The 15,000-nt window shown below is 51.6% G+C and overlaps 1 protein-coding gene across 1 annotated transcript in view; it reads right to left on the bottom strand.

Moving 5' to 3' along the window:
- The window catches only part of LOC134340643 (trafficking kinesin-binding protein 1-like), a 159,130-nt gene that overhangs the window by 83,800 nt on the left and 60,330 nt on the right, over window positions 1–15,000 (bottom strand). The window contains exon 3 of the mRNA XM_063038092.1: window positions 1,555–1,631. The gene's annotated coding sequence lies outside the window, so the exon portion shown is untranslated. The remainder of the gene's footprint in view (window positions 1–1,554; window positions 1,632–15,000) is intronic.

Raw genomic sequence — 15,000 nt, 5'->3', positions numbered from 1 at the left:
CACATCCACTCTATCTGTGCCCTCTGGTCCTAGACTCCCCCCACTATAGGAAACATCCTCTCCACATCCACTCTATCTGTGTCCTCTGGTCCTAGACTCCCCCCACTGTAGGAAACATCCTCTCCACATCCATTCTATCTGTGTCCTCTGGTCCTAGACTCCCTTTCTATAGGAAACATCCTCTCCACATCCACTCTATCTGTGCCCTCTGGTCCTAGACTCCCCCCACTGTAGGAAACATCCTTTCCACATCCACTCTATCTGTGTCCTCTGGTCCTAGACTCCCTCTCTATAGGAAACATCCTCTCCACATCCACTCTATCTGTGCCCCCTGGTCCTAGACTCCCTCTCTATAGGAAACATCCTCTCCACATCCACTCTATCTGTGTCCTCTGGTCCGAGACTCTCTCTCTATAGGAAACATCCTCTCCACATCCACTCTATCTGTGCCCTCTGGTCCTAGACTCCCTCTCTATAGGAAACATCCTCTCCACATCCACTCTATCTGTGCCCTCTGGTCCTAGACTCCCTCTCTATAGGAAACATCCTCTCCACATCCACTCTGTCTGGACCTTTCAATATTCGATAGGTTTCACTGAGGCCCGCCCCCCTCACTCTTCTAAACTCCAGCGAGCACAGGCCCAGAGCCATCAAACACTCCTCATACTTTAACCCTTTCATTCCTGGAATCATTCTTGTGAACCTCCTCTGGACCCACTCCAATGCCAGCACATCCCAAAACTGCTCACAGTACCCCAAGTGTGGTCTGACCAGTGCCTTACAAAGCCTCAGCATGATGTCCTCGATCTTATATTCCAGTCCTCTCGAAATGAACGCCAACATCGCCTTTGCCTTCCTGACCGTCGACTGAAACTGCAAGTCAACCTTCAGGGGAATCCTGTGCGAGGACTCCCAAGTCCACTTTGCCACCCTGACTTGTGAATGTTCTGTCCGTTCAGCAAATAGTCTGCACTTTAATTCCTTCTGCCAAACCGCAGGACTAGACACTCCCCAACACTCTGTTCCATCCGCCATTTTTATTGCCCATTCACCCTATCCACTCATGGTCCTAGAGGACTCCCTACCTCCTCAAGACTGTCTGCCCCTCCACCTATCTTCATAGTCAGCTGCACAATTTAACCTAACGTTTTGTTTTCTTTCGAGATACGGCAGGCTAACGGGTCCGTGCGGCCTACCAGGCCTGCCCTGGCCAACTACACCCATGTGGGCCAACTAACTCACTAACTGGCACATCTTCGGACTGTGGGAGGAAACCGGAGCACCCGGAGGAAACCCACGCGGTCACAGGGGGGAGAACGTACAAACTCCTCGCACACAGCGGTGGGAATTGAACCGGGGCTGCAGGCATTGTGGTGGTCGAACGCTAACTCGCGGCCCCCGGTTTCTCCAGCTCCCACTGAAGGCTCAGCCTGCACCAATACCTGTCCCGCTCCCAGGCGAGCGAGCTCCCGCCCACCACACTCCCCCTTCGTGGCCGCCCCACTCCTCTCCGGATTGCCGTGGCTCGGCGCCCGGCGTTTTCGACAAGCTCACCTCCTCCAGCAGGTGCGTGACGGCCTCAATGTCGTGGTACGTCTTGGTCACCTGGCCCGCCCTCTCCGCGCAGAGAACTGAGAAACGCAAGGCAAACCGGGATTAGCGCCGGGGAAACCTTGGCTCCTTCCGCGACGTGCGGGACTCCCCACCGGCGGCCAACCCAGTCCCCCGGTCCCGTTCCGACACCGCCGGTCCGCGGCCTCCTCTGCCGCCACGAGCGGGACCACTCTCGGATTAGTGGAGAAACCACCCCCCCCCCCCACAATGCTTCATTTTATTTGTTCATTGAGTGATACAGACTCCCCTTCCTCAGGAAGCTGAGACAGGCCAAACTCCCACAAAATCTGTTGTTTAACTTCTACCAAAGAGCGACTGAAACCGCCCTGACCAACAGCGCCACGGCTGCACGGCCGCTGAGCGACAAGACCCCGCATCGCGTGGCGGAGGCGGCCCAGCGAATTGTCAGGGTGGGGCTCCCAGGACTGGACGCCATCTATTCCAGCAGACTCAGGAGGAAAGCAATCAGCATAACCAGAGACACCACACACCCCGGCCACTCCCTGTTGGACCCGCTGCCATCCAGCAAAAGGTTCAGGACACTAAAAGCCAGAACAAATAGACTGAGGGACAGCTTCCATCCCAGAGCTGTGGCCTCCATCACACCACTCCCACAGGACAATGACTGAAACTGTGAGCACACACACGCACACACAAGAACTCAAATACTTGCACTAACAGCACTTTGTGCATCACTGTGATATTCTGGTGCTGCTGCAACTTATTTTCTGCTACTTATCTACAAACCCCATTTCCAGAAAAGTTGGGATATGTTCCAAAATGCAATAAGAACAAAAATCTGTGATATGTTAATTCACGTCAACCTTTATTTAACTGACAAAAGTACAAAGAAAAGATTTTCAATAGTTTTACTGACCAACTTAATTGTATTTTGTAAACATACACAAATTTAGAATTTGACGGCTGCAACACACCCAACAAAAGTTGGGACAGAGGCATGTTTACCATTGTGTTACATCACCTTTCCTTTTAATAACACTTTTTAATCGTTTTGGAACTGAGGATACTAATTGTAGTAGATTTGCAATTGGAAATTTTGTCCATTCTTGCTTGATATAAGACTTCAGCTGCTCAACAGTCCGTGGTCTCCGTTGTCTGATTCTCGTCTTCATGATGCGCCATACATTTTCAATAGGAGATAGATCTGGACTGGCAGCAGGCCAGTCAAGCACACGCACTCTGTGTCTACAAAGCCACGCTGTTGTAGCCCGTGCAGAATGTGGTCTGGCATTGTCCTGCTGAAATAAGCATGGACGTCCCGGGAAGAGATGTCGCCTTGATGGCACCATATGTCTCCCTAAAATCCTAATATACGCCTCAGAGTCAATGGTACCTTCACATACATGCAACTCACCCATGCCGTGGGCACTGATGCACCCCCATACCATCACAGATGCTGGCTTTTGCACCTTTCGCTGGTAACAATCTGGATGGTCGTTTTCATCTTTGGCACGGAGAACTCAGCGCCCGTTTTTTCTGAAAACTAGCTGAAATGTGGACTCATCTGATCACTGTACATGGTTCCACAGCCTTTCGGTCCATCTGAGATGAGCTCGGGCCCAGAGAACTCGCCGGCGTTTCTGCATAGAGTTGATGTACGGCTTCCTCCTTGCGTGATACAGTTTCAAGTTACATTTCTGGATGCAGCGACGGACTGTGTTGAGTGACAATGGTTTTCCGAAGTACTCCCAAGCCCAGGTGGCTATAGTTGTCACAGTAGCATGACGGTTTCTTAGGCAGTGCCGCCTGAGGGCTCGAAGATCACGCGCATTCAACAGTGGTTTCCGACCTTGTCCTTTACGCACTGAGATGTCTCTGAATCCTCTGAATCTTTTCACAATATTATGTACAGTAGATGTTGAAAGACCCAACTTCTCTGCAATCTTGCATTGAGAAATGTTCCTTTTGAACTGACCAACAATTCTCTCACGAATTTTGGCACAAAGGGGTGAGCCACGACCCATCCTTGCTTGCAAAGACTGAGCCTTTGATGGACGCTACTTTTATACCCAGTCATGATACCTCACCTGCTACCAATTAGCCTGCTTAATGTGGAGTCTTCCAAACCGGTGTTACTTGAATATTCTGTGCACTTTTCAATCTTATTTTAACTCTGTCCCAACTTTTGTTGAGTGTGTTGCAGCCATCAAATTCTAAATTAGTGTATATTTACAAAATACAATTAAGTTGGTCAGTAAACCTATTGAAAATCTTTCCTTTGTACTTTTGTCAGTTAAATAAAGGTTCATGTGAATGAACATATCACAGATTTTTGTTTTTATTGCATTTTGGAAAATATCCCAACTTTTCTGGAAATGGGGTTTGTATTTAATACTGTTTTTCTATTACTGAGTTGTTTTTATCTACTGCTTTATTTAATTACCTGAGAGGAAGCCAAGCTGGAGACCTCTTCCCAGAAACAGAAAGGTTCCTTGCGAGAATCCAGGACCAGGCGGTTAACGCAAGAAGTTATCAAAAATACGTAATCGAAGAGCAAAAAAATTCAAGACGATAAATGCAGAAATTGCCAAGGGAAACCAGAAACAATCCTACACATTATAGGATCCTGTAGCAGTTTAACTCAATCTGATTACTTGCACAGGCACAATCAAGTGTCAAACATCATTCACCAAAACATTGCTATAAGAAGAAAACGAATGTCAGGATGTATATTGCCTTCATTTCTCTGACATTAAATGTACCTATTGAACCATTGAAAACACAAACTCATAAAAGACAGCACACCTTACTATAAATACAAGCCTGATCCAGACTTAGAGGCAGAATCCCTCAGACTATATTCTGACCGATTAGTTGGCCATTTGATCACTAATTTGATTAGTTCAGCCTGTTTCTGTGCTGTACGGTTTTAAACACAAGCACCTGGGTGTTATTTTAGAATACTGGCAACACGAGGTGACACTTGCAGGCTAAACCCCACTCCCCTCCCCCCTCTCATCCAGCACATCCCTGGCAAGGTTGGTTGTTAACACAAATGATCCACTTCTCTGTACATTTCGATGTACACGTGAGAGGGGGGAGGGGGAGGGGCAGAGAGGAGCTGGAGGGGGAGGGGGAAGGGGAAGGGAGGGTGGGGGAGGGGCAAAGGGGAAGAAAGAGGGGCTGGAGGGGGAGGAAGAGGTGGAGAGGGGGAAGAGGGAGAGGGAGGTGGACAGGGAGGGGGAAGAGGGAGAGGATTTGGAGAGGGAGGGGGAGGGGTGGAGAGGTGAAGAGGCAGAGGGAGGGGGTGAGGGAGTTGGAGAGGGAGGGGAGGGGTGGAGAGGGGAAGAGGGAGAGGGAGGGAGTTGGAGAGGGAGGGGGAGGGGTGGAGAGGGGGAAAGAGGGAAGGAGAGGAGGAGGGGGAGCTGGAGAGGGGGGAGGGGGAGGTGGAGGGGGAAAGAGGGAGGAAGAGGTGGAGAGGGGGAAGAGGGAGAGGGAGGTGGACAGGGAGGGAGAGGGGTGGAAAAGGGGAAGAGGGAGAGGATTTGGAGAGGGAGGGGGAGGGGTGGAGAGGGAGGGGGGGTGGAGAGGGGAAGAGGGAGAGGGAGGGGTGAGGGAGTTGGAGAGGGAGGGGGAGGGGTGGAGGGGGGAAAGAGGGAAGGAGAGGAGGGGGAGCTGGAGAGGGGGGAGGGGAAGTGGAGAAGGGGAAAGAGGGAGGAAGAGGTGGAGAGGGGGAAAGAGGGAGAGGGAGGTGGAGAGGGGAAGAGGGAGAGGGAGGGGGTGAGGGAGTTGGAGAGGGAGGGGGAGGGGTGGAGAGGGGGAAAGAGGGAAGGAGAGGAGGAGGGGGAGCTGGAGAGGGGGGAGGGGAGGGGGTGGAGAGGGGGAAAGAGGGAGGGGGAGGTGGAGAGGGGGAAAGGGGTGGGGGAGAGGGAGAGGGGAGGTGGAGGGGATGAGGGAAGGGGGGGAGACAGACATATATTGCTCCTTTACCTCCTTGCCCAAATCAAGATCAGTGCGGCATGGTGACATAGTGGTTCGCACAACGCTTTACAGTACTGGTGCATCTGGGTTCAATTCCCGTCGGTGCCTGTAAGTCCCCCTGTGACTGTGTCGGTTTCCTCCCACAGTCCACTGACCCACCGGCTGGTAGGTTCATTGGTCATTGTAAATTCACCCATGATTAGCCTAGGGTTAAATTGGTGGGAGGGGTGTGGGTGGGGGACTGCTGTGCGGCAAAAATTGAAGGGCTGGAAGGGCTTGTTCTACACCGTTTATCGGTAAATAAGTAAATAAATAGAAAGATTAATGGAAATTAGCCAAATAGATTCATTTATAAATCTTATCATCATCATTACGTGTCATGTCATATGACATCATCATTGTGTGCCGTGTCGCTATGACGAGGGCGATCACGGTCTTTCCACGGCCATGATTGTTCCTGGCAAACTTTTCTACAGAAGTGGTTTGTCATCGCCGCCTTCTGGGCAGTGAGTTTACAAGACAGGTGAGCCCCCCCCCCCCCCCCCTCAGCCATTATCAATACTCTTTCAGAGATTGTCTGCCTGGCGTCAGTGGTCGCATCACCAGGACTTGTGATCTGCACCGGCTGCTCGTATGGATTCACCTGACCCTGATCAGGGGGCTAAGCAGGTGCTACACCTTGCCCAAGGGTGACCTGCAGGCTAGCGGAGGGAAGGAGCGTCTCACACCTCCTTTGGTAGAGACGTATCTCCACCCGCAGCCCTATTCTGACTCTCAGTTGATCTCAAAGTCAATGACTAATCTTCTCTTTCTCTCTCTCCTGCCTTCCGATCAAAGTTCAAAGTAAATATATCATCAAAGTAGACATAGCCCCTTTAGACAGAGAGAGGAGAATCAAATATCGCTGTGATGATTGTACGCTCTAGTATCAATTGTTTGGCGACAATAAAGTAAAGTAAAGAATCTGTGGAATTTATTGTAGAGGCCGTGTCACTGGGTATATTTAAAGCAGAGGTAATAGATTCTTGATCGGTCAGGGCATGAATGGATATGGGGAGAAGGCAGGAGATTGGGGCAGAAACAGAATATAGATCAGTCATGATGAAATGGTCGAGCAGGCTCGATGGGCCAAATGGCCTAATTCTGCTCCTATATCTTATGTCACCATGTACAACCCTGAGATTCATTTTCATCCAGGCAATTACAGAAATAAAAAAAACAGGGAAGCACCTCTTCCCCAGGGCACCACTGCTCAATACAAGAGGACATGGCTTTAAGGTAAGGGGTGGGAAGTTCAAGGGGGATATTAGAGGAAGGTTTTTTACTCAGAGAGTGGTTGGTGCGTGGAATGCACTGCCTGAGTCAGTGGTGGAGGCAGATACACTCGTGAAGTTTAAGAGACTACTAGACAGGTATATGGAGGAATTTAAGGTGGGGGGGTTATATGGGAGGCAGGGTTTGAGGGTCGGCACAACATTGTGGGCCGAAGGGCCTGTACTGTGCTGCACTGTTCTACGTTCTATGTTCTAAAACTTACACAAAGACTGACAAACAACCAACGTGCAAACGAAGATGAATTGTGCAAATCAAAACTAACGTTGAGAACGCGAGTTGTAAGAGTCCCTGAAAGTGAGTCTGTAGGTTGTGGAATCAGGTCAGGGTTGAGATGAGAGAAGTTAACCACGTCGGTTCAGGGGCCTGACAGTCAGGGCCACTTCACTCATCCCAATACTAAACAGCCAATGGACTACTCTCAAGGGCTCTTCATCTCACGTTCCTGATATCTGTTGCCTATTTATTTATTTATTATTTTCTTTCTTTTCAAATCTTTTTATTGTTATATTATACAAGAAAAATAACATGAGTACATTGAAGTAACGACACTTACAATGTCTCAAAAAAGACATTATCTTAAAGATTGAAAAAAAAATTTTGTGATAACCAAAAAAACCTACTAAGCAGAAAAGTCAGAAAAGAACCCATTAGGTGTACAACCCTGGAGTCACACGTCATACAAAAATTAGAAGTCGAACCTTTGAACCTTTATTTGATTTTGAGAAAAGATGGGGCTCATTTGCTCGCTATTATCATTTGAGCTAATTGATAGAATTTTTCCACGATCTAATTGTAAATCTTTTAGTATATTTTCTTTTCTTGCTGGTGGTTTGATGTTTTTTTTTAGAAGCTTTTTTTTATTATTATTATTTTCAATCACAAGCAAGAGAGAATCTGCAGATGCTGGAAATCCAAGCAACGCACTCACGCACACACACACACACACACACACACACACACACACACACACACACACACACACACACACACACAAAATGCTGGAGGAGCTCAGCCTAATGACATGAACATCGATTTCTTGAACTTCCGGTAACAGCAGCCTCCACCCCTCTCCTTCACCATTCTATATCCCCTTTTCCCTCTCTCACATGGTCTCCTTGCCCACCCATCGCCTCCCTCTGGTGCTCCTCCCCCTTTTTTCTTTCTTCCATGTCTTCTGTCTCGTTCACCGATCAACCTCCCAGCTGCTTACTTCATCTCCCCCCCCCAACTCCAGGTTTCACCTGTCGCCTGGTGGTTCTGTCTCCCCTCCCACCACCTTTCAAATCTGCCCCTCAGCTTTATTTTTCTCTCTCCAGTCCTGCCGAAGGGTCTCGGCACTGAAACGTCGACTGGTCACTCTTTTCCGCAGATGCTGCCTGGCCTGCTGAGTTCTTCCAGCACTCTTTGTGTGTGTGTATTGCACAGGGTCCTCCGTAATTTTGGCAGTCTGTAAAGCTTCATGGAAAGCATTACAGCCAGAGTTCCTTCCCTGCCCTTCAGTCACCCAGTGGGAAGCTATTGCAGCGTCGGAGGAAATGCGACGCTACCAGGCGGACCAATCACAGTCGTTGCGGTCTGCGTCGCCGCGACACGTAGTTACATTTTGGGAGAGGCGCGCGTCAGGCCACGGCATAGGGATCCGCGTCGATTTCGTGGCTACGCCGTACCTACGGCGTCACGTTGACGCAGAAGTATAAATCAGCCTTGAGACTGACCTATGACCACCTCCCTCCACCCTGTGGTGGGGCAGCTAGTCATGCAGTCCCTCTGGGGTACAACTGGGGAAGGCAGGTGGGGGGGAGGGAATGTTCTGCAGAAACTTCTACTGTCTGTAATCCTCCACAAGCCAGATTTCTCTTCCACCGAGCCAGCACAGACTTGTGGGCCAAATGGCGCCGGTCGCCACTGGGGCCCTTCGGCGAGCTTGTGATTCTGAGAACGGCAACTTCAGCTTCCTACTGTCAAACGCTGTGCGATGCCCCTCAGCCCACACTCCAGGGCACGGGGGGGGAGGGGGTGAAGAGCTGAGGGGGGAGGGGGTGATGGACAGGGTAGAGATAACGCACAAGGACAGCGATTGGGGGGAAGGGGGCAGGGATAGACAATAGACAATAGGTGCAGGAGTAGGCCATTCGGCCCTTCGAGTCAGCACCGCCATTCACTGTGATCACAGCTGATCATCCACAATCAGTATCCAGTTCCTGCCTTATCCCCATAACCTTTGATTCCGCTATCTTTAAGAGCTCTATCGATCTCTTTCTTGAAAGCATCCAGAGACTTGGCCTCCACAGCCTTCTGGGGCATTGCATTCCATATATCCACCACTCTCTGGGTGAAAAAGTTTTTCCTCAACTCCGTTCTAAATGGCCTACCCCTTATTCTTAAACTGTGGCCTCTGGTTCTGGACTCCCCCATCAGCGGGAACATGCTTCCTGCCTCCAGCGTGTCCAATCCCTTAATAATCTTATACGTTTCAATAAGATCCCCTCTCAGCCTTCTAAATTCCAGAGTATATAAGCCCAGTCGCTCCAATCTTTCAACATATGACAGTCCCGCCATCCCGGGAATTAACCTTGTGAACCTGCGCTGCACTCCCTCAATAGCAAGAATGTCCTTCCTCAAATTTGGAGACCAAAACTGCACACAATACTCCAGGTGTGGTCTCACCAGGGCCCTGTACAGCTGCAGAAGGACCTCTTTGCTCTTGTACTCAATTCCCCTTGTTATGAAGGCCAGCATGCCAGGATGGCGGATGTAGGGGCGGGCGGGGGTGACAGGTCAGGGAGCATGGGGAGGTGACGGTGTTATGGAGAGGAGGGAATGATGGAGAAGGGAGGGATGGGGAAAGGGTAATGGACTCAGTATCAGCGTCAGGTTTAATGTCACCGGCACGTGTCGTGAAATGTGTTAAATTTGTGGCAGCAGTTCAATGCAATGTGTAAAAATGCAGGGGAAAAAACCGTGACTTACAGCAAGTGTACATATATTAAACAGTTAATATACAATATTATATTTTAAATTATTCAATTATTTAAAATTTTAAAGTCTGTCACGAGCCTTGTGGCCCATCAGGCCGGTACTCATGCCGGTTTCCTACACGTATATTAAATAGTTAAATAAATAGCACAATAAGAGAAATAAAAAGATAGTGAGGTAGTGTTCACGGGTTCAATATCCGTTCAAAAATCGGGTGGCAGAGGGGAAGGAGCTGTTCCTGAATCGTTGAGTGTGTGTCTTCAGGCTCCTGTACCTCCTCCCTGATGGCGGAGGGGAAGAAGCTGTTCCTGAATCGTTGAGTGTGTGTCTTCAGGCTCCTGTACCTCCTCCCTGATGGTAGCAGTGAGAAGAGGGCATGTCCTGGGTGGTGGGGGTCCTTACTAATGGATACTGTCTTTTGAGGATGTCCTGGACGTCGGGGAGGCTGGTGCCCGTGATGGGGCTGACTAAGTTTACAACTCTCTGCAGCTTATTTTGATCCTGTGCAGTAGACCCCCCCACCGCCAACACCAGACAGTGATGCAGCCAGTCAGAACGCTCTCCATGGTACATCTATAGAAATTTGCCAGAGTCTCTGGTGGCATACCAAGCCTCCTCAAACTCCGAATGAAACACAGCTGATGGGGTGGAGCGGGGACATGGGGAGGAGAGGTTGGTGGGTTGGGGAGAGAATTAAGGCAGCGGAGGTCGCCGCGGAGGCATTAGGAAGGGGAAGGTGTGAGGCTGGAGCCCCGTCTCCCCACGCTCCCCTCCGCACCAACTTCGCCCCGGAGGTACGTGACCAGGGACACGTTCATCCCGCCGCTAATTGGGACCTGCCCTTCTCCCGCAGAGCGTCTGAAGGCGATTTGCAAAATGCAGGCTGACAGCCCGGGTCCCAGCCCTCCGCCTCCCCACACTCCGACGCTCGTTAAGTTCCCAGCGTTAACCCTTCGAAGGCTCTGCCCGTGGGCCCTGGAGTGCTGGCGACCAGCAGGAAACCGCGTCCTCCTTCGACCGACGCTCCCCAGAGTCAGAGCTGACCGATCCAGGACTGGACTTGGGACCCGGGGCATTCCCTCCTCTCATTGCTACTTTCTAGGAGGAGGTACAGGAGCCTGGGGACCAGCGTTTTAGGAACAGCTTCTTCCTCCTTCTGCGTTCAATTTAATATCAGAGACTGGATACAACACGCAACCTGAAATCCTCACTCTCCGCAGACACCCACGAAACAGAAGAAATCGCTCTCCCCCGAAAAAAGAATGAATGATGGAAAAATCTTAGAACCCCCAAAAACCCACTCTCCCGCCCCTGCACAAGCATCAACCCCCTAACTTGTTCCAGCAGGGAACATCAGGCCCCCAACCCTACCACCACCTACCATGCAGGGACTGGCAAAGCCCCTGAGGGAGAGGACAGTGAACCATCTACGCCATGTTGGAACTTCTTCCCTCTCTCCTTGCATTGCTAATTTAATTTAATTTTCATTACACTGCTCGCAGCTTTTAATATTACATACAGCTGCCAGGTAGCACTGTACTTCAGAACTAACGGCAGCGATATTAAACCCGATTTCGAGTCTCACTCAACGAGGGACGCGGCCCATGGAGGCGTAAGAGCACCACAGCGCAGAATCAGGCCCTTCGGCCCATCTAGCCCCTGCTGAGCTCGCTGCCCCGCCCTCTCTCCGCTAAAAACTCAAACTTTCACACACCACTCGCGCTGGTGGCTCGCTCCACCTCACGACCCTCGGGCGGGGGTGAAGAAGATCCCCTGCCCACAACATTCCCCTTAAACCTCTCAACTTTCACCCTTAACCCGTGGGTTCTAGCCTCACCCGAGCTCAGTGGGGAAACCCTGCTTGCCTTTAAACCCCCACCCCGCCATCATGATTTTAGAGTCAGCAAGTCGCAGAAAAGGACGCTATCAAATCTCCCCTCGTTCTCCTGTGCTCCGGGGGGGGGGGGGGACAAAGAGACTCACCTGTTCGACCTTTCCCTACAGCTCAGGTCCTCGAGCCCCGGCAATGTCCTTGTCAACCTTCCCCGCACTCTTTCAACTTTCCTGATATCTTTAAGACCGTGAGATACGGGAGCGGAAGTAGGCCACTCGGCCCATCGAGTCTGCTCCGCCGTTCTATCACAGGCCGATCCAATTCTTCCCCTCATCCCCACTCCCCCGCCTTCTCCCCACACCCTTTGATGCCCTGGCTAATCAAGAACCTATCTATCTCAGCCTTAAATGCACCCAATGACTTGGCCTCCACAGCCGCTTGTGGCAACAAATTCCACAGATTTACCACCCTCTGACTAAAGTAATTTCTCTGCATCTCTGTTCTAAATGGGCGTCCTTCAATCCTGAAGTCGTGCCCTTTTGTCCTAGACTCCCCTACCATGGGAAATAATTTTACCATATCTAATCTGTTCTGACCTTCTAACATATAGATGTTTCTATGAGATTCCCCCGCTCATTCTCCTGAACTCCAGGGAACACAGCCCAAGAGCTGCCAGACGTTTCCTCACACTTCAACATCAGTAAGTGAGAACTGCACACAGTACTCTGAATTAAATCCCCCTCTTGACCCTCCCAGTGTACAGCAGGACTGAGAGAGGAGGTGGATGCTACATCTCCCCACACCCGACACCCACCCCACACTCAGTCCTGATGCCGGGATTTGAGCGAAAACATCGACAATTCGTTTCCCCGCTCCGAGAACAGACGGTGCTCGACCCTCTGCCTTTCTCCGGGGTATCGGGCGTTGCTACAGATGCCAGCGTCTGCGAGGCTTCGCGTCTCCAGGGCTCTCAGTCTCTCCAGAGTGCCATGAGCCCACGTTTCTCAGCCTGAGAAGCGCACCACGCTCGGGCGCAGACACGGACAGGTTTGCACGCTCAGTTGGTGTGAACTTTGCGCGCGCGCACACACACACACACACACGCACACACACACACACGCACACACGCACACACACACACACACGCACACACACACACACACACACACACACACACAGAGCCACAGGCATACACGCAAGCAGAGGCTCGCACTCTCTCACACACGCGCAGACACGCACACTTACGCCAACACACACTTTGCTCGCTGAAATGGCATTACCGAGTCCCACCCCTATGCTCCTCACACCGTTAGAGATCATTAGACCATGAGACATGGGTGCAGAATGAGGCCAGTCGGCCCATTGAATCTGCTCCCCATTCCATCATGGCTGCTTTACTATCCCTCTCAACCCCATTCTCCTGCCTTCTCCCCGTAACCTTTGACACCTCGACTAATCAACCTCCACTTTAAATGTACCCAGAGACTTGGCCTCCACGGCCGCCTGTGGTGACGAATTCCACAGGTCTTGGATGGAGACCTCGAACCATCTGGAGAGAGATTAGTGCGTCATCAACCAACTCCCTCCCGAGCTCTGGGACTTTCACCGAGCGGCTCTGCGAGGGGGAGTGAGGGCGGGGGTCATGGACACAACGCGGGGAGCTTCCGTTCACCGCTCCCCGAAACAGCGCAAAACCCCGAACCTTCGGCAAGATTCGACGTGCCCTGCGGTCGACCCAGCCTGAGAGGACGTGGCCAAAGGGGAGCGTCGGTGCGAGAAGGCGCGAGTGTGTGAGTGAGTGAGACTGTGTGGGAGAGAAAGAGAGAGAGGGGGGGGAGAGAGAGAGAGAAAGAGAGAGAGAGGGAGAGGGAGAGAGAGAGAGAGAGAGAGGGAGAGAGAGAGAGAAGGAGAGAGAGAGGGGAGAGAGAGAGGGAGAGAGAGAGAGAGGGAGAGAGAGAGGGAGAGAGAGAGAGAGAGGGGAGAGAGAGAGGGAGGGAGGGAGAGAGAGAGGGAGAGAGAGAGGGAGAGATAGAGAGGGAGAGAGAGAGAGAGAGAGAGGGAGAGAGAGAGGGGAGAGAGAGAGATAGAGAGAGAGACAGATAGAAAGAGAGAGGGAGAGAGAGAGAGGGAGAGATAGAGATAGAGGGAGATAAAGAGGGAGAGAGAGAGAGACAGAGAGAGAGATAGAGAGAGAGAGAGACGGAGAGAGAGAGAGAGAGAGATATAGAGAGAGAGGGAGAGAGAGAGTGATAAAGAGAGAGAGAGAGGGAGAGGGAGAGAGAGATAGATAGAGAGAGAGAGAGACGGAGAGAGAGAGAGTGTGTGTATGAGTGCAGGAGTATGTGTGAGTGTGAATGTGTGACTGGGAGGGTGTACGAGACGGTGTGAGGCTGTGTGACTGTGAGTATGTGTGCACAAGTGTCCTGGGCCTCAACAAGCAGAGAGACCCCCCCCCCGGACACCCCTCCAGTCCTACCTTGCCCCTCATCAGTCGGCAACGCTGCCCCAACGCCCTCACACTCGGCCGCGGATTCCCCAGCGTCCTCCTTCCCGCCGGTCGTCCACACTTCCATGGCTGAGGATCTCCCCACCGCCGGCAACGAGCCGGGATCCCACCCGCCCCCGCGGACGAGGGCCTGAGGATTCCGGAATGCTGCTTTCACTCCGACGCAGCTGGAGGGGGGCGGCAGCTCTGCCGCGGGACAGGAGCCTCGTCCTCTGTGAAACGGGTCTGGACGACTCTGTCTGGGTTGCAGAGACGTCACCAGCAAACAGCTACCACAGCAGGCGGTCTGGGGCACTCAGATCCGAGGAGCCTAACCACGCCTTACCGTCAGATGATGCTTCCCGCCCCCCTCAGCACCCCCCAGCAAAGCCCCAGAACAGACGGGACAACTTCTCTCTGCCAGCAGTCTCTGGGTCGTTATTCTAAGAAAAATTCTTATCGTGTTTTCATGCCCGTCCCTGGCCGATTCACATTGGCTCAATAGACTAATTGACAATCATTCACACACACACACGCGCACGCACGCTAAAACCTGGCGGCCACTTCTTCCAGGTACACCTGCTCGTTACGCCGAACAGTTAATCAGCCAATCACGTGGCAGTGAAGTGCGCCAAAGCGTGCGGACGCGGTCAAGAGGTTCGGTTGCTGTTCAGACCAAACTTTGAGAATGGTGGGATGGCGTTGGGGAAGAATTGTGATCTAAGTGACTTTGACCTGCGTGGGGAACGATTGTTGGTGCCAGATGGGGTGGTTTGAGTATCTGGGGAACCAGTGATCTCCTGGGATTTTCCCA

This window comes from Mobula hypostoma, chromosome X1 (genome assembly GCF_963921235.1).
Source record: "Mobula hypostoma chromosome X1, sMobHyp1.1, whole genome shotgun sequence".
NCBI classification, from domain to species: Eukaryota; Metazoa; Chordata; class Chondrichthyes; order Myliobatiformes; family Myliobatidae; genus Mobula; species Mobula hypostoma.
This window is presented reverse-complemented; position numbering and strand designations above follow the sequence as displayed.